Source organism: Homarus americanus, unplaced genomic scaffold (assembly GCF_018991925.1).
Source record: "Homarus americanus isolate GMGI-L3 unplaced genomic scaffold, GMGI_Hamer_2.0 scaffold52711, whole genome shotgun sequence".
NCBI classification, from domain to species: domain Eukaryota; kingdom Metazoa; phylum Arthropoda; class Malacostraca; order Decapoda; family Nephropidae; genus Homarus; species Homarus americanus.
In genome coordinates, this window is record NW_024737034.1 from 964093 (window position 1) to 982929 (window position 18837).

Here is an 18837-nt window from a genome sequence, read left to right on the forward strand (position 1 = left end):
CTTCTGTTAAGGCGTTCAGGACATAAGATCGAAGACAAGATAGACGTCAGGTATCACGTTTCTGAGTGGCGGTTTCTGATCACAAGTTCATCGCCAGGTCGTTTCAGGCCATCGAGTGTTCTGTGGGAGGTCGTTGTCACTATATCAGAAAAAAAATATATCGTCTTCCATGTGGGGTCTCGGTGGTCAACAAAAAACTTCCAGGTCACGATAATTATCTCTCCAAGTTACAGGGTCAACAACAAGGCCCTCGGTCAACAGGTCTTTTGTATCAGGGGAAAATATATATCACCATGTTTTCGGCGGCGACTCACTCGGTCACCAGATTGTCAAGAAGTATGCTGTGTGGGTGCCAGATATGATCGCGCCTTTTGGGTCAATACTTTTATCATCTGAGTGAGTTTTGCGTCACCATAGCTTTAGTTTTTTTGCAGGGACACCTACATCATCAAGACCTTTGTGCGGAGTTTCTATGTCTTCTGTGAGGTTAGGTACTGTAGCTATATTGCCAAGCCGTTGCCAAGTCTCCTGTGTACAGCCTGTCACCAATCCGTTTATGCAGGTCGAAGGCCACTAGGCCATCTTCGCCAGACTCCAGAACTCCGGTCACAATGCCATCTGAGAAGCCAAAGGCCACCAGCCATCATACTGAGCATCGAACCATTACGCCATAGATGTGAAGCCGCAGATCATTAGGTAATCTGCATGGTACTTCTGATCACCGGGATGGTGTTGCACGTTGTGGTAAGCAAGATCACCGAGCCATTCCCGTAAAGCCTCGGAGTCACCAGACCGCTAGTGTGGAATACTAAAAGTCCTTGGACCGTCTGCTCAGACCATTGAGTCATCAACAAGAGCTGCCCAGGTCACCATGTCATCTGTGTAGGGTGTACCAGGGAGGAAAGATATCGGATTACCCAGCATAATTCTGACCAATGACAAGCCAACCATCTCGTCAGGACGCGTGCAGCCTGCCACACTCATGTCACTAGATAATAAGGATTTCTCAGGATCCTAAGAAACCCTGGTTATTCTTCTCTATGGCGTGAAATCTTTTTGGTTGTAACTTGATATTAAAGGGGAGAGATAAATGACCGCTGCTCTCCTACACGGTGGTTGTGTGTGGGTGTGTGTGTATGTTGCGTAACGGTGTGCTCACATAATGTATGTTGTGTGTCAGTGAGTTCACATAGTGTGTGTGTGTTCTGTGTGGGTGAGTTCACGTAATGAGCATGCTGTATGTCGGTGTGTTTACGTAGTGAGCTTGTTGTGTGTTCGCGTAGTGTGTTGTGTATGGATGTGCTCGCATAGTGTGTGTGTTTGTGTATTGTGCGTGTTGTGTGAGGTTGTGTGTGAGTGTGTTGTGTGTGGATGTGGGGGTGTGGGTGTGTGGGTGTGGGTGTGTTGTGTGTGGGTGTGTTCTTATAGTATGAATGTGACGGGTGCGTTGTTAGCGTCGTATGGATACCTTGTTTGTAAGAGGGAAAATGCACTGCACTCCCCTACACCTGCACCTTCCCCACACCTGCACCTCTCCCTACACCTGCACCTCCCCTACACTTGCATCTTCCCTACACCTGCACCTCTCCCTACACCTGCACCTCCCCCACACCTGCACCTCCCCTTCCCTGTACCTCTCCTACACCTGCACCTCCCCTACACCTGCACTCCCACACCTGCCTCCCTACATCTCCCACCTGCACCTACCCCCACCTGAATATCCCCCCCACACGCCACCTCTCCCTTACCTGCAACTCCCCTACACCTGCATATCCCACACATGTGCCTCCCCTACACCTGCATATCCCACACATGTACCTACCCTACACCTGCAACTCCCCTACACCTGCATAACCCACACCTGCACCTCCCCCCACACCTGCATATCCCCTAAATTTATTCTATTACAAACTACATGATTGTCTAAGTCTGCTCATGCGCCCTGTTTACTGTAATTCTCTATTTGGACATATGATTCGAGGGCACGTGTGTAGTCGTGTGTATTTGCATGAGTGGCTGAATGTGTGAGTTTGCTAGCTGTATGAACATGCGTTTGTATACGTCCAAGTGTGAGAGCGTGGGGTGTTGGGGGATGATGGGGGCTGTGATGGGGTGTGTGGTGGCGCAAGGGGTTGATGGGGGCTGTGATGGGGTGTGTGATGGGAGGTTGAGTGGGGGCTGTGATGGGGTGTGTGATGGTGCAGGAGGTTGGTGGGGGCTGTGATGGGGTGTGTGATGGTGTTGATGGGGCTGTGATGGGGTGTGTGATGGTGCAGGAGGGGTGTGATGGGGGCTGTGATGGTGCAGGAGGTTGATGGGGGCTGTGATGGTGCAGGAGGTTGATGGGGCTGTGATAGGGTGTGTGATGGTGCAGGGGGAGTGGTGCGGTAGCGTCATATATTATTATCCAGGATAAAGGCATTTTTTTATCACAATATAGCAGAAAAGTTTGGATGCAGGATGGGTGCTATTATGGCGTCGGCTTCCCGGATCACCATAAAGAGGAGTGCAGGCGTGTGTGAGTGAGGCTGCTTAGCGCTAGTTTAAGGTCGGAATATATTGTCGGAGGGAAGAGCAAGCCTAGGGCCTTCCATACCTATATACCCACCCACTCCAGGACATCTCCCTCATCCACACATCAGCCTACCAGTGGACACACACACACACGTACTAGATGCCTTAGATATGTTTGGTACCTCAGATGAGTAGCTAATATATGTTCCCAGCTTGCCATATATCACCGAACGCGCCAATTCTCGTCACTACATAAAAGAGGCTACACTATGACTCTATCAACACACCGTAAACATGCCGTCTCCCATTCAATAGTGTCGTCATACAGGCTCCACTGATTTTTTTTTTTGTAAATATATTTCCTCTGTTACGTAGGTGTTGGCGAGGAGTGACCATTTGTAGGGTCTTAGAGCTGCCGTGAGCGGGTTACCGGCCAAGTGGGCCTTATTTCTAATAATCGTCACGACAACCATAATTACTGGGACCCATTAGAAGCAAGGCCCATTAGGATTGGGCCTCATTTGGAACTGGAACCAACTAGAATTAATGGTTTGGTTAAGTTGGGAATTATTAGGCATTGGGTCCATTTAGCCAACACCTCTTGATAATTATCAGCGAAGCATTGGTACAACAACCAGATGTTCGTATTAACTCGAGACACATTTCAGGGAGTTCATCGGTTAGGTATCTAAGTCACTAAAGTAATACACAACACAACGCTTTGTTTTTAATATTAAAGTTTCAAAACTATTAATAAACGCCCTGAAATAGAAAAAAAGGCTAATATGGGGTAATTTTATCTCAAAAAGTGCATGTTGTTTTACCTACCATATTTAATCGTGGAATTACTTAGATTCGCTGTAGGTATCGACGTCACAGATGGTCCACCTTAAACTAATTAGGCGACAAGGAACAATCTGTGGAGGTTGTTCTTTTTTTTTATAACACTCGCTTTACACTACCCCTTTAGAGATGACCCAATCTTCGGTAATCTTTACCCAAAAATGAAGGGAAACTATTGTAGTTCAGCCTAGTTAATGAGATGTGACTCGGGTTCCTAGAGCACACGGGCGTCTTCATATACCAATTTCGCGGAACCCATTAAAGTGCTAACGGGTCATTTTCGAGACTTCCCTGGTTCGTTTAACGTGTGCTGATAGAACCAATAACGAAGCAATCTAAGACGCAAATTTGATATTTCTGGGTTTGTTTACAGGCCATTTCTGGTGGTGGTGATGGTGGTGTCGTTGGCTTAAGGCTATCTGACCGGTTTATGACATGTTTGAGCTGGGGACATGACCAGGCGCGCGTAAAATACTTCCCGTGTCATAATGAGAAGTAAAACTTGAAAGGATATATTATTTTGCTCTCACACGCTGAGTCTCAACGCACCGTTACATTTGGTCTCTGTGGTTACTTAAGTCATCCTTCCAACAAGAATGGAAAAGTTATGCGAGTTCTACCATTCTGGTTGAACCCGTCCTGGGGGTCAAAAGAATGACCTAAGGTTCCTTGGAAGGGAAGGTGACGGGCCACTGACACCCAGGCACAAATCGTTGTTCTTCACTATACTTTCTTTAAGGTACGTGCTGAAAAAATAACCCCAACATTATCTAAAACATTTCTACGCAGGAAAAGGAAGACTGTATACAATATGTTAGCCAGAAAAAAGAATTTAGATTATTTTTCATCTCTTTCTAATTCTTATTTACTGCACTTCTCACGGGCTGTCTGGTCACTTTAAGACAAGACTAATTTTAAGCCATTTATGTATTTCAGTGAACCATTTCCTAAACAGTGTAGGTATATTAAACTCTTTACTGTTGGGTTTATATACACTATCAACACTTGTATCGGCGTTAGAATTGGACTGTCTAGCAAGTTTGGATAATTCATGAGCAGTGGACATGACTCAACAGGACTGTGATGATTTGTTGAGTATCTACAGTAAATCCCATTATCATCCTTGTCTGAAGCAGAAACTGGTAACATCTTGGGTGTGTCAAAGTTCCGGTTCTGATGGGAACGTCGGTTTAGGGTATGTGTCTAAAACATATTATTTTTAAGGAGACCTCTATCTCTGCCTAATGACTCTGAATCCACTATGTTCATAAGGATTCACTATAAACATGTTAAGGAATTAATGAGATAAACGCAGAGAAGAAAACATAATATACTGAACACTAGGAGATGAAAGTCACCTCAAAACTTCACCATAATTACTGTTACAATACCAAGCCAATTTTTAAAGAGATTTATGTCACGTAGTAGACGCTCTTATATAATTATGTACTGTATATATTGAGATGTAGATGCAAATTTAGGAAGAAGGAATGTACTGAATTATGCAATAAATTATAAACAAAAAAATATTTATACCAATGGAACAACATTGAAGTTTGTTACTTTTTATTATATGTGATCCCTTAGACTACAACTTCCAGGTAGTAATTACGCACGCACACGCACGCAAAAAAAAAAGTACACTTTAAACTTTCCCCCTTAATAATAACTCTTTGCAGCTCTACATTCGTATAACTTAAAAAAAATGTATATAAGAAACAACAGAAAATTAATGTTTCAGTACATAATCACAGCACTAACCACCTCCAAAACTAGTTAAAAAAGAGAGAACAATTTATCACCCTAATACATTAATCCATCCCTTAACGACTGACTGTATAACAAGTTGTATCTCAAGAAATTATAATTACCCTCCTGGCCACCCCCTGTCGTAAACTGCTTCTTATAACCTCGTAATATAAAGCAGCCAACTCCAGACTTACTCCATTGCCCCTCACCCCCCGTCATGCCAACCACCAGCACTAAATTTTTATACTGTATTTAGGTACATATTTCCATACTGTATTCTTACGCCAACCACCAGGAATAAATATTCGTATTAAACTGTTTTGCCATCAGGACTATTATAGTTTCACCCTGAGCCTCTAAAAGCTCTCTGTTGAAGGAATTAAAGACCATATGAACAGTACTTGGCCCCTTTCTTGTCCACGCCCGTAAAAGATAATTATATAAAGCGTTATGTCTCTTTAACACAATGTATTATATATTTTCTTCTTCATCATAATAGATCATAAATTCCAACTGAAGTAGAAAGATGTTTAAGAAAATGTTTATTGTGGTTATTTAAGGATATATGGCGTGTTGAAAAATCAGCTTATAAAAGCAGACCCGTGAGAAGGTTAATTACTAAGCCTGACAGTCGAAGTACCCAAAGACCCCCATTTTATTTTAAAGTTAAAAACATCCACCACACAAGTGAGTTTTTTTTCCTACATGGCAATCTCCCTCAATCTCTAAACGTCCATTTACCCTTTTTCTCTACACAAAATAACACGACCTAAAAAGAGTGAACTGCCTTTTCAAATGCTCGAGCCCTGAAGAGGTTGGCAGAGTGAGTCGTGAAACTACACGAAAGTAGAAGAAAAAATACAAGTAAAAAAAATCTCACTGAATGCTCTGATCTTCCAAGCGTCTTTTGACACGTGTTGTACTGCTTCAAGTCATGGCTGGGGAGGGAAGAGGAGGTTGTTGTCTCGTATCTGATTTATATCCCAGAATGACGAAAATAAACTCCTATAAGAATCATCTGAAACACCCGTAGGCTAACCTAACCTAACCTAACCTAACCTAACCTAACCTAACCTAACTTAGCATCCCCACACAGCGTTAGGGTGTTTATACATCAGGTGAAATAAGCTGGGATGTCTAATCTTCTGGTGATATGCCTAAAATATTTAATTTATGTCAAAACATTTTCTTATGCACATCCCCCCAAAAAATGCACATTAAGGAGTGTGGGGGGGGGGAAGTCTTCAATTGCAATCAGGTCTGTGCAATAACAAAACTCCCCCCCTCCCCTCCCTCCGGCAGGTCACAGCAAGCCGCTTGACGGTTCATTATTATGTTGCAAGAAGGAAGTTTCTTTCTCCTCGGCAGGTGCATGACATGGCGCTTCTAATACAATTTATAGCTGCGTGCGGCTCCGGGGAGGGGAGGGAGGGAGGGGAGGGAGGGAGGGGAAGAGGGGAAGGGAGGGATGAGGAAAGTGAGGGGAGAGAACCGCCTTGCTGTTGTAACTTAGGAATGGGGTAAAGGCTTGGATAAAAAAGATGAAAATGTAAGAAAACGTTAACCGAGAGAGAGCTGTAATTTTTTTTCCAAGCGTAACTCAAGTACTAACATAAAGCCTCAATTTCCCGTAGTCCACCCAGGCTCAAGTTTGAGACTCGTAAAAAAAACAAGAATTGTAGGAGGGGGAAGGCGGAGAGGAGGATGAGGAGAAGGAGGAGGAAGAAGGAGGAGGAAGACGGATAGGAGAAAGAGGAGAAGCAGGAGGTAGTGTGTGTGTGTGTGTGTGTGTGTGTGTGTGTGTGTGTGTGTGTGTGTGTGAGCTTAAACGCATTTCCTTGTATGTGCAGGTAGTATGCGCTTATTAAATATTCATCACACAAAAGTCTGAGATGAATATCAACATGTTTGTAGGTTAGTTCCAAGGACCTAAAAATTCTGAACGGTAAAGAAGATTTTTCTAAACTTATAATTGTTTTGCATTAAATAAAAATATCTTCGGTCTGTATTTTATAACGAGAAAAAAAATCTAGGATAAATCTCTTTCGTACATCATTTATAATTAATTACGACAAGGAATAAGTTGAATTGCATGTAACAATGATAAAACTTAGCACAAGATATGAGTGCCAATTTAACCAGGTTGTGTAGATTATGTGGAACATTTATTTGTCCCGGGCAAGTTAGGTTTGGCTAGGATAGGTTAGGATAGGATAGGAAGGCTACGTTAAGTTAAGCTAGCGTTAGGTAAGATTAGATTAGGTTAAGTTAAGTTAGCGTTAAGATGGTTAATCTTCAGATAAAATTAAACTAACGTAGAGATTCTTCAAGAGATCCGAATTATCTCTCATCAATAAGGGAAAAAAGAAAGAAAAATGTCTCCAGTTTGTTATATAAATTCAACCTTAAGACATATCCTTACTTATATCCGACTTGTCTTAGCGAGATATCTACAACACACACACAGGCTACTGCAGTGTGATGTAAACAAATGAATTCAGGACCCACACCCCTAAAATTTAAAGTACTCGCCCTCTAAAATTAAAAAATCCACTCACTAAAATTTAAAGCCTCACCCCTTAAAATTTAAAGACCCACCCTGTAAAATTTAAAGACCCACCCCGTAAAATTTAAGGACCTGTCCCCTTCAATTAAGGACCCACTTCTTAAAATTAAAGACCCATCCTAAAATTTAAAGACCCGTTATCTTAATGACGTCAGCATCTTACAGGGAGAGAACGAATAGATGGCGTGACTCAAGCACTAAGAATTCATCATCTCTGGAAATTTAATCTCCTCTGGAACTTATACTTAATCGCTGGGAGATGATTTGACAAGCGAGGATTTTTATTTGAGGCGGGGGGGGCCGAGGGGGGGGGGATTTTGAATTTAGGGTGATAATGTAATTAATTAATGTATGTTAATTCGAAATCACCTAAAGAAACACAAATTGAGCAATGATTCCCAGCATTGCTTTACAAGAAGGGTGTTCATGTCTGACTAATCTATTATCATTCGTTTCAAAATGTTTTCGAATCAGTGGATGACGGATACAGTCATAATGTAGTTTTCCTCGATTTTAGCAAAGCCTTCAACAGACTAATACGTAAAGTGGAGGCTCATGGAAATGGAGGAGATATTCTAAAATGGATTAGGACGTGGCTACAGGACAGGAAACAGCGAGTAAGCATTAACAGCAATAAATCCGAGTGGAGTACCCCAAGGCTCAGTACTTGGACCATTACTTTTTATTATATACATAAACGACATACATATAGGCGAAGACAGCAACATAAGGAAATTTGTTGATGACACTAAAATAGGGCGGGTAATTAAATTTGACGAGGACTCCGCAAAACAACGGGAATATCTATAAAAAAAATTTGCATGGTTTGAAAATTGGTAGATGAAATTTAATGTGGACAAATGTAAAGTACAGTACTTACTCTAGATGTAAACAAAGAAACCGGATATCGATGAACAACGAGGTTATAGAGAAATCCGACTGTGAGAAAGATTTAGGAGTACTATTAAGTAGGAATCTTAAACCAAGTCAACAATGTGTATTTGCTCGAAACAAGGCCAACAAAGTACTATAATTGAATTCATACAAATGAATGTTAGTTACAAGACTAGCACGGTTATCCTAAAACTATATCTTGCGCTTGTGAGACCTCACTTGGATTATGCGGTTCAGTTCTGGTCACTGTACTACAGAATGGATATAGAATCCCTAGAAAGCATAGAGAGGAGGATGACAAGAATAATCCCGGGCATTAGGAATCTCGAGTATAGAGACAGATTAAAGCATCTGAATCTCCCTCGAGAGACGTAGAGTGAGGGGCGATTTGATTGAGGTGTATAAATGGAAGTCAGGGTTAAACATAGGTGACATTACAATGGTACTTAAAACTATCCAACCAGGAGCGAACTCGTAGCAATGATTTTAAATTAGATAAAGTTAGATTCAGGCTCTAAATAGATTAACATTGGTTTGGAAATAGAGAAGTGAATGAGTGGAACAAGTTGCCAAACATCATCATTAACTCGAATACGCTGGATAGCTTCAAACATAGGTTGGATGGATATATGAGCAATAGGGGTTGGGTGTAAATGGGACTGCCCAGTATGGGCCAAAAGGCCCGCTGCAGTTTCTTGCAGCAGGGATGGAGAGGGCGGGAGGATGTCTTGGCCTGGTGGGAGAGGCCAGATGTGATCTTTGATATAAGAGAGACTGTTATTCACACTCGCACGTACAGTCATCCCCTACCCAGGAGGGAAGCCATACAGATCGCCTCAGCTACAGTGTAGATGACGTACTTGACACAATGAGTAGGAATAATCCTATTAGAAATTTCCAGCTTCAGTTATCCTTAACTATATGGAATACTGTATATATGCAGCGCATTAAATGGTTTGGAAAAAAGAGTAGTGGATGAGTGACACAAGTTACCGAACATTATCATTAACTCGAATACACTGGAAAGCGTCAAACATAGGTTGGACATGCAGGCGCCTGGTTGGATAGTTTGAGTACCTTTGTAATGTTACCTTTGTTTAGCCCTGACTTCCATTTATAATCCTCGATCATATCACACTCAAGGGAACAAGACATTAAATGAAAAGGTTTAAGACACTGTACTCAAGGGATTAAGTCATCGTAATCAAATGGTCGAGACATTGTACTCAAAAGGATTAAGACATCGTACCCAGGGAGGTTAAATGGTCATACTCAAGGGGTTAAGTTATCGTACTTAAAGGGATAAAGTCATCGTTATGAAAGGGTTAAGAAGTATTATTTAAAAGGATTAAGTCGTCGTGCTCAAGGGAAGAGATTTTCCTGAATTCCTTTCTTCTTCTTCTTCCACATGGCATGGTATATACTGTGAACGGCACCACTTATTATTATTTAATATTCCCTCCCCTCATCGTACGTGACATCAACCAGTCGTTTACCTGCTCGGCTTTCACCCTCCCCTCCTCCACACTCTTGATCCACAGTCACCCAAACCCCAATCTTCCTTGAATTCTCTGTCTAGTTTAATATACGTATTTTTCTCCTCCTTCAGGACTCATACACTTTTTTTTATTCATTTAGCGTTTTCGGTGTTTCGTACCTCTCGTTTTCTGTATGCGAGAGAGAAAAGAAAGAAAGAAAGAAAAAAAGAAAGAAAGAAAAAAGAAAGAAAAAAGAAAGAAAGAAAGAAGATTCGTAATTCTTTAGTTAAGACAAAAGGCACCACCAAACGAAGCCTCGTTGATCATAAGTGTAGCGCTGTACTGGGAGGGGAAGCTGAGATTACAACAACACTGTACACCGATCACCCAACTTGACATGATGATGAAGAGAACACGTAGTGCGGTTAACGAAGCCAAGATAGAGTTAGAAGTTATAAGCTGCGGTGTACACAAGCTGTGATACGTTATTGATATTATTAGTTAACTAAATGCAAACACGTCATTCTCTTCAAGGTCCCATGCTCCCTCCTCCCTCTCAGAGCAGAACACAATTCCCCTTCCTAATAACCACAGCTAGTTCCTTTCTCCACCCACAAATCACACACACACACACACACACCCTTCCTTACTCCGCCATGGCTGATTTCTGTACAGTCAAATATCTCCCCCTCAACTCATTCATCTTTCTGCTTTTCGTTAGCTCCCACACCCTAATGTTTTTCTTCTCTAGTAATCCCCCACAGGCTCAACCTCTCATCCCATCCTCCCTCCCTTGCCTCCCCACTGACCCTCAACCTTCTCTGCCCTTTTCAGGGGTGGGTGTGTTATAGGCATATAACCCACACAGTTTTGGGAATCATGACAATCCCGGGGTGATCCTCCCACGGCAGTATTGTAAGGTCGACCTGGTTCGCCGTCACGTCGCCCCTCCGCAGCTGGACTAGTGCCCTTGAGCTGCCTAAACCCCAGCAATTCACTATCCGCCACTCATTAATCCAAGCGTCGTTAACGTAACAAGTTCACGAGTTACTGCTAGACCACTAAGCCGCTGCTGCTCTATACCCGCCAATCAGTTTAACGAGCTATGCTAATCCCGGCAATGTCTGAGGCGAGGCGTTCATTAGCGGGGTGAATGGGGTTGTTGCGGTGGAGTCGAGGAGGGCCATCAGAGGTCAACAACTAGCCATTACCAGGGTGTGGCAAAGGCGGGTGACAAGGCCAGGTGAGGGTGGTAGTAGATGGTGGTTGCTGTGATAGTGGGGCAGATATACACACTCGTCCTCTTGAGGCTACCACCACCTCGGCCTTCACCACCTCCACCCCTCCCACACACATACACACATATCATTGATTAGTTCTCTCCCGGAAAATATTTTTTTTAGTGTAGGAATATTTACCACTGAGATTATAAAAAGACCTGACCATTTGCACTAGATATATGACTGCGTGTTTTATTTATGCTGACAGTGACGCATCGCCATTCAAGCTAACACAAAGCGGAGGGTCTGTGAACTATCTTCTTACTCGCACTAGTGTAAAATATAATCTGATTTACATGATTATTTTACGCTCGTGTCGTTATGTAAATAGACGTGCCTCAGGTATAAGAAGGCAAGTTAGAAAATTCTAATGAAAAATATTATTACTAACATTAGTTAATTATAACTATTGGGTATATAGATATTAATAAGTGTGGAAAGTGAAAGTGAGTGCAATTGGCAAGACTGCTGGTAGGGTCAGCCTGTGGATACAGCATACTGTACAGTATACTAGTCTTAGGTACGCAAGGAGGCAGCGTGGCTGGCACTGCACTCAATCTCTTTTGCTTCCCCAACTGTAAAGCTAGGTACCAATTAACAGCTGGGTAAACTGGAAGTGCCCCAGGATCGAACCAGCAAGCCTTGAGACAGAAAGCGAGTTCTGTTTCCATCTGGCGCTGGAACAGTTTACTTAATAACACAAATAAACACACAAAATTGCATTCAAAACTAAACTTAAAAGATTGTAAAACTACCCTATTTCCGAGAGGACAGACTCCTTCATAAATTTAAAAACTTCGTCCTCTGGAAATGAGACATCTGCTCCCAGAACCAAGGATAGGCGGTAGTAACTATCCCCTCCCTGAGTCCTGGAGAGATGCCGCCTCCTAAGGTCCCACAGACTGGGACACTCAACCACCAGATGTTTAATAATCAAGGGGACCAGGCAATCATCACATACCGGCTAGGGCTCTTGGGTCATCAGGTGGCCATGTGTCAGCCTCGAATGGCCAATATAATGCCTGGCCTGGGCAAGCCCCCATCTCCGGGCCATTCGGGAAAACGTCCAGGGGCGAATCTCCGTTATGTTGTTATCTCCCGGAGTTTGTTCAAGCCGGTAGTGGTATCACAACAACGCTGCCAAGCTATCACACCTTGATGTGATATACAGCATGCAACAGGTGGTACAAGATTTTGGTAATAAGCTTAAACTACAGTGTTATGAAACAAAGTGCATGTGCATGCTTGAACGCAATTTATACTTTCCTATATATATATATATATATATATATATATATATATATATATATATATATATATATATATATATATATATATATATATATATATATATATATATATATATATATAATATTTTGAAATTACACTGAACCGGTTACATATATATACTTGTATATATATATATATATTGCGCCACAAAATCTAGGCTCCTCCACACCCATTACACAAGACTCTCTATGAGACTCGTGTGGACGGCGGCAGCAAACTGGAATATTGTTAAGTCAGCTTATCTTGCTTGAACATTTATTTTATTTCATTGCTTACAATGTAATAAATTAATGTTACAATATACACAGAAGAAAAGAATCGTTAGTTTTATGGACGTAAGAAAGTGATTGTATGACCAAAATATAAAGAGCCGCCGCCTTTGTGTAGAATAAAAATCGCTTACGTGGAGAGTTCCACCAGACTAGAGTGAGGTGCGAGGCATGACAAGAGTAGCCGAGAATTGGCAATAACTGCGTCAGCTGTTTCCTGGAGGCAGAGACGACGGTGATTAATCTCGCATCAATAATCGAAACACCTTTCAAAAAAGCATTTTTTTCAGTAAATAACCCTTTTAGTGATCTAACTTACCAACACTCCTGGAGGTGACTTACCCACCTAGCCAAAAAGTATACTGTGCAGTACATTTCCCAAGTCCAACAGTATACTTATGGCAGTCTCTTAGCCACGGTAAGGCTAAAACATCTACTAAAATCTCACATACTGTAAACATGAACCAAACTGTTCAGAGAGCAGTGTCATCAGACGCTACCTGCCACATTAATGGACCAGGTACACAGGTCTTCAGGACAGCACAATGTACCGAGAAAAGTTAGCTTTGTCCTCCCTACACAAAAGACCGCCCGCCCTATCTTCGTGCAAATGGGCAATACCAGTCGTAAGGTCTCCGTGAAACACAACAGCCCCAGCAATTCTGGGACAGTTTCTGAGAAAAGAAAGAATAGATATTGTTAAAAAAAAGGAGTAAATATGACTCTGAACTAACGCTCGCACCCACACAGTTTAATATAATTTCTTTGCTATATTTAACATTTAACAGCCGTTACGTAAACAAGATCAAAACCAATGTCAAAGGCAACTTAGATTAAGTAAAAGATAGAATTATAATTAACAAGCAATATAATAATAATAATAATAATAATAATAATAATAATAATAATAATAATAATAATAATTAAAAACTCCACAAACTAAGCAAAGCTGCCAGAGTATGAATCAGTTATCCCACTGCATTCATACTTTTTTACCTCGGTCTCTACGCCTCATCACGGGGTACACAAAGCCACAACCCAGTCGTGTAGTGACTGTGAGAATTTTGACAGAAGTACCCTACAACGGTGTCATCCCGATTAGACGATCGTCTGTTTTATGCGAGTTTTACCATCTTAGTTAAATGACCAGCCTAGATTAGGATAGGTTAGGTTAAATTCCATAAAACAGACGATCGTTTAAGTGGAAATCACCCAACCTGCTATGACCTATACACACCCCATTCTTCAAGTTTTACTGTATTTACCCTAAACCCTTCTGAAATATCCCTATTCACACTTTTTACTTCCCTCTCTCACTCTCTATTTCTTCCCCTTTTCTCATTTACGTCGCTGCTGTTTTATCATCCCATCTTCGTTCCCCATACATCGTCAGGAAGTTGGGCTCATAAATATTAATGTGGTGGTTATGCTAAATGTCTCTACTGCCTTATTATATATTATTTCTATAACTGCATCTATATACTCCAGGAAACACAAACATAAGTGATAAGTCTTGGTGAAATTACATTAATCTAAATATTGTGTTTCATTGCGAATTACGTATTTGTAAGGAGGTAATTTTGATCAGAGTCGTTTATCTGTCTCTCTAAAGTCTTAAACCCTGGATGTTAGTTTAATGGATATATTTTTTATAATTGTTTGTGTGTCTGGATGTTATGTAACTTATTGAGCCATCTATTGACATATGTAATAATTTAATTTTCATAGATTCATTAACCTTTTGAGAGTGGTGGTATTACCCTTTTACGACACTGGATTAAATCATCATCTCTAAAATGTTAAATCATCGCCCTCTTAGGGTTAAAACGTATTCACCAACGGGTTAAACAAAGCTGTAAATGGTTAAAACATGTTAATCAAATAAGAAAACTAAAGTCCCCATAGGTCTCAATGGGATACACCAACGCCTTTAAAGGGTTCTACCATCGTTTCCAAAACGAGTTAAAACCGCACACCTCCAAGCATAAAACCAGCATCCTTAAGTAATCTAATTAACCATCATTCTGAAAGTACTCAACCAATATCCTTTTAAAACCTTCGTCCTTCAGGAGTTAAATCATAAATGTCCACAAATTCCCACATACGCCTATCTCCACACACACACATTCGACTATTTCCACACACATACGACTATATTCACACACACACACAGACACATATGCGACTACTACTACTACTTTGCTGTCACTCGGAATCGAGTATGACCATCATCCAGCTATGATAAAATGATACGAGTTACTAAGAATGTCACCTTCGTTGGTGAGCTCAGAGGTGACTAGAGAGGCCGATACGGGACCGACAGGGACGTTCACAGATGTTGCACGCGTGGAGAGCCGCATATAGTGCGGGAGGGGCGGCGGCAGTGTCTTTCCGGCATTGGCGCTTGTCTGCTTCGGTATGCAGTCGGGCCAACTCGAAAGCATTGACACCTCGTGTGGTGCTCCTCCAAGAGCCACGGTTTGGAGTAATTGTCTCCCAGGTGAGGGGGTGAATTTGGCACATTTTTCAGGTTTGTCTTAAAACTTTTTCAGTTGCCAGCCAGAGTTACATTTACTATTCGTTAGGTGACAGTAAAGTAGTTGCGTTGGCAGTCTACTGTCGTCCATGTGGGTAACATGGCCAGTTCAACACAATTGTTCATGGATATTGGCAGCCTTCATGCTCCTACATTTGGTATCAGCGATAATACTGGCATTTGTTCTCTTATCTTCCCAGCGAACTCGGAGGATATAACGTAGACGACGCTGGTGAAAGTTTTCAAGTGCCTTGAGGTGCCTCCTGTATGTGACCCATGTCTCGCTGCCATATAGCAAGGTAGGGAGGACCACTGCTCGATATACGTGCAACTTTGTAGATAATGTCAGCTCCTTACAGCTGAAAACACGGGTACGGAGTCTGCCAAAGGCTCGAGATGCACATCTGACCCGATGTTGAATCTCATCATCGATGTCGGCAGTGGTGGACAGGTGGGAGCCGAGATACTGATAGTGGGTAATATTAGAGAGGGTAGTACCAGTAAGCTGAATGGATGGTGGACGTGTGGCTGAACCAGGGGCAGACTGAAGGAGAATCTGAGTCTTTAGTACATTCACCTTAAGGCCGAATAGTGCATACGCATCTGTGTAGCTGTTCAGGATCTCCTTTAAGTCGTGTTTGGTGTGAGCGACAAGGGTGAGGTCGTCTGCATGCTGAAGTTCAATAATGGAAGCTGCCGACACCTTTGTTCCTGCCTGGAGTCATCTTATGTTGAAAAGACCCTTTATGCAGTACTGGATGTTCACCATGCCGGCTAAATAGTCATTGGCACTTAAGTAAGGAAGGCAGCCTAGAAAATGGAAAAAGGAGTTGGCGCCAGTACACATCCTTGTTTTAACCCCCGTTTGGATGGGGAAGAACTCAGACTGGGTGCCATTGTGCAGGACACTGCAGTTCATGCCATCATGGAGATGCCTAACAATGGCATTGAATTTTGGTAGGCAGCCAAAACGGCTGAGGGTCCGCCAGAGGGCTTCCCTGTTGACCGAGTCGAAGGCCTTGGTTAGGTCTATTAAGGCCATGAACCAATCGTTCTTTAGTTTGGGAAGTTCATGTTGGGCTGCCACATTCCCTCACACCCACCTGCTACCTCCCCCACCCTCAGTAGGTTCCTTCCACCCTTTATCATCTTACTATACCTCCTCCACCCTCAGAAAAATCCTTCCACCCCTCCTCCATCCTACTCACTTCTCCACCCTCACTACAAAAGCAGAATCCTTCCATCATCCATTCCCTCTCATTCTGGCTCCCTCGCCATCTTTACCTCCCTCGCAATTTTCACTGCATGCATAATTTTATTCCATCCCACGTTCTGCATCTACAGGCAATTTAATCTTGACTCTTTTTATTCTGTTATATTGCTTCGTCCCCCTGCACATTACTGTTCGTCCACCTCCACCCTTTCTCGCCTTCCTCCTCTCCCCTTTATGTTTCTCTCTCCTCCTTCTCCTCTGCTTGGATTTTCGCTGTCTCATTATTGCTCCTGTTTCACACATCTCTCTCTCTGTCTCCCTCTTTTTCTCTTTCCCTGTCCTTCATATTAGATGGTCTCTCAGGTCTCTCTCATACCTATTACAATCGCACGACTCACCAGGGCGGATCCAGGAATATCAGAAGGGGGGTCCAACCCAAGAAGTTGTGAGTGAGGGAACATGGCGAGCATAGCGAGCCCTTGCAGTTGGGGGGTTTGGGGGGCGGGGGGCACTGTAAGCCCCCTCAATAATTTTGTTTTAAATATAACAAATATCATGAGCATTTTGAGACCATTTTGAGGCCATGTGCATTTGATATTTAGAGATATTCTGAGGTCAATATTAATTACTTTTTACTATACAAAAACGCTTGAGTACAATACTGCATTAAAGAAAAAGTATTGTAATTTTCTGATGAAAAAGGGGGTCCGGACCCCAGGATCCCCCTGGATTCGCCCTTACGTACTCATGACCACCTGATGCCCAAAACAATTCAGGTACGTCAGCATATACCCATACCACCATTATCTAAACACCAATTACCAGGGCGTCACACGTGAGGTCAGAAGTCATGTGGGTTGTTTAAGAGATCAAACTATCGTTTGATGGGTTAAATGCGTTCTATTCCCCCAAAAACTTTCAACACTTACCTATTAGGATTAGGGCCAGATCTAATCACCCCTAATCCTAATGAGTCTTGATTCTGTTAGGTAAGTTAGCTTAAACTGAGGCTTACTAGGGTTGAGGCCCATATGACCTACAATCTTTATTTAGCTCTGATGGGGTCGAGCTATCAAGGAAGAAGCGAACGTAAACAATTTGAATGACTTTACATCATCAGCATATATCTATTTATATACGGATATTTTGTGTGCACATTAGACCAATTCCCTTATTATCTATACAGTGATTATCACCTTATTTCTTATAAATCCTTATCATTATTTCCTTGCATTGTGACACCTGCAGTTACCTTATTACAACACCATCGTCATTAACGCTAGATGAAGTAGTCACATTTTGTCCCTTCTGAGTCAACACTAGAAGAAAGTACAGCGCAAATAAAATAAAGCAAACTACTGTACATCGAAAAAAAAATCCTAATATACCCACGTTTCTTATCTTATTGATAGTCAGGGTTAGGGTAGGTTAGTTTAATTTGGTTAAGTTAGTTCAGGTCAGGTGAGTTAGGTTAAATTAGGTTAGGTTAGGTGACTTCCCTGATGTTTCAGGTGTGTCCAGTGTTTGTCGAATACCTGTCGTTGTGTCGGGGTGTATTCGAGATGTGTGTCGCTTCTTTGGCAAGACGATCAACAGTGTCACAGGCAGCTATTTCTATGTGTGACGGGGTCTAGATAAACTTGACACAGATGTTATCAGCATACCCTAGCCAAGCGAAGCCACCTTACAAGGCAAATCTGAATTTGTTGGTTAAATTAGATGAAGTTAGTTAGTTTCGGTTAGGTTTGATTGGTTTGGTCAGATTAGGTTAAGTTACATTGGTTAAGTTAGGATAATTTATTAACTTTATATATAAGGATACTAAGTCCTATACTACGAGTCCTTACATCTCACCACGGAGGCATTACACGTGTAAGTCCTGGACAGAAACTCTTAAACACTTGAACACGTAATGAATATAGCAGTAATTAAACGATTAGTTTCTATTATCAATATTCTTCGAAGAAAATCCCGATACCATGTATACGTGCTACTAAAAGACTTGAGCAGTGAACAAGCCTTTATTAAATAAGTGCACTTATATTAAAACCAGCTTGTGCAGACCGGCTAACGTGGCAATGTTGAGGCTGCACCACAAATCAGGCTGTGCTAGACTCCCCCAGACACCCCGGAGCCTCGTTTGAGTCATCCCCCTCGATAGTGAGTCTCGATAAAATTAAGAACCACTCCAGCTCTCCGTCTCAC